Below are 2241 nucleotides of genomic sequence, written 5' to 3' on the forward strand. Positions count from 1 at the left end.
CTTTCAAAAAGTTGCTTCCCAAGCGTCATGGAGCACACAGTATTTGCCTCTCCTGTGTGGTTTTTCAAAGTGGACTGTGTGTTGGCAGAGAAAGAATAGGCCTGTTGGAGGGTTGCACTGATGTTTTGCAGTATTTCTTCCCCCCATCACCATTGTTATGGAATTGTAAAGTCACTTTAGGAAGAGGAGGAGTTTCTAATCACAGTAGCCAGGAGGGGGCATGGCTAGGACCCTGAGGTTACTCTATACCACCTCAAGTCATTGCCGAGGATGGAGGAAGCAGGGCAGGGTGGAGGGACCAGGAGAGAATGTGGTGCATGGGGAAGGGGAAAGAAAAGGGAGTCTATTCCCTTGTGGTTGAATAAGTGAGGCAGAGGGAGTGGTTGGGTAACACTGGTCCTGAGTATTTTGCATATGAATCTCTTACTTCTCTCTGGAACACTTTTCTTATGAATATCATTGCTCTTACAGTTTTCTTATCTCATTGCTGTTTCCAGTAAATTGTTCTTAACTTAGCCCATGACCTTTACGTTTTGTGTCCCCAGTTCTCCTCTCCTTCCTGTTGCAGGGGTGAGAGAGAAGAGAAGGAGGGAGCAAGGGAGCAGCAGTGTGGTTGGGAGAGTCTCAGTGGGAGCACGAATTAGGGGAATACCATTCCTAAACCATGACACCAGAACAGGCTACAAAGTGTGTTCAGAGTCCTTGAGAGAAAAGAGGAGAAGAAAAGTGTTGTGCCAGTCTCTAGGAAACACTCCAGGAAATCAGTGTAGGAGAGGTCCTACTGTAAAAGATGAAGAAGTAACACAGGTTTTGAAAGTTAACATCAGAGTTAAAACATCAAAGCACTCTACTATTTTCTAATATATAAAAGCTTTCTACTGGGGTTTGTTCTTGTGGTTTGACAGCTCAAGGACCTGAAAGAACCTCTTAACAAGAATGAATATTATGCTGACTCAGGGAAGAATGCCCAAAAGGAGAAGGTAATAACAATTTTGAGGAACATGCAAGGCATCCTGGTTGATTCTTTTGATTCTTCAGCTGCAGCTATCCCCCTGCTGGAAGAACGCATTCAACGGTAAGACAGTGGAGCAAGGCTTCATTTTGTGTGATTCTGTGAAAACAATAGGACTGTCGTCTTGTATCCCAGTGAGATACTAACACATGATTTTCAAAGATGCTTTTTAGATGCGGTCCTTTTGTGCTGTTCTTTTGGTATTTGTTCTCTTGTGGACTTCTGTGATAAGGCCTGTACTTTTTTCAGGCTCCAAATGCAAACGGCAAGGCTGGAAGCCACAATCCAGCAACAAGCCAAGACTATTGAAGTCTTTGAGACAATCCAGCAATCTCTTACCTCAGTAAGCTACTCAGAGCCTTCCCTGTTCATGACCCATAGAGCCTAGTTCCACATTCATGTGGGAAAATTTTAAAGTTTTCAGGTTTTCCTAGAGGGAGTCTAGGAGAGATCAGACCATATACCTAGATAACCTGAAAGACCCAATCATATTCTAGAAGAATGGGTGTGGGGGTACATGTTGGAAGGAAGACAGGTAGTAGGTGGCTTGGGAAGTTTGTGCATTCTTAGTGCCTCAGCCAATGGGGAAAGGAGGAGGGCAACATGCGGTTGGGGGTTTAGGATAAAAGGAGGCTGGATCTTCCAAAAACTCAAGTGACCTCACAGGGACATGGCCCACTAGACTCTCCCTTTATTGAAATAAAGTTGATTTTTGCAGGGCTCTTCTGTGGACACCAGTCTTTGGCACCATGATTTTCCACACGCTATCAAAAACTGTTTTGGAGTGAAGTGTGCAAAGTGAGCCAATCCCAGGGGCTGGGTCACCCTGCAGGTGTTTCTGCCATTTTGAGTGTCTCTTTGTTCCCATGAGATTTGTGAAATTTAGCAATTTTGTATCTAGTGATCACTATCTAGTGATTACTTACTGTTATTTTTTGCCTGTTGCTGTTTCACTTGTCAATAAATTGTTATCTATTCTTTTATATCTGCTTGTGTTTGTTCCTTATTTTTGGAAAGGGACTGGATGGAACTAAGGGGAGGTAACTCATTTTAGAGTGTTCACCTCTTTAAACTGTCTTAAACCAAGACATATTTTTTAGAACTACCCTGAGATGATGGTTATTGATGCTGTTCTTGGTGGATAGCTTTTCTGGATGGCCAGCAACCTTTGTCTGTTGCACCAACAAAACTCTAGAAGTAACAGAAATTTTCTTAAAGGAAATTATACC

The sequence above is a fragment of the Melozone crissalis genome, unplaced genomic scaffold (assembly GCF_028551555.1).
Source record: "Melozone crissalis strain CALT ecotype California unplaced genomic scaffold, PUWL_Pcris_2 ptg000008l_1, whole genome shotgun sequence".
Classification (NCBI taxonomy): Eukaryota; Metazoa; Chordata; class Aves; order Passeriformes; family Passerellidae; genus Melozone; species Melozone crissalis.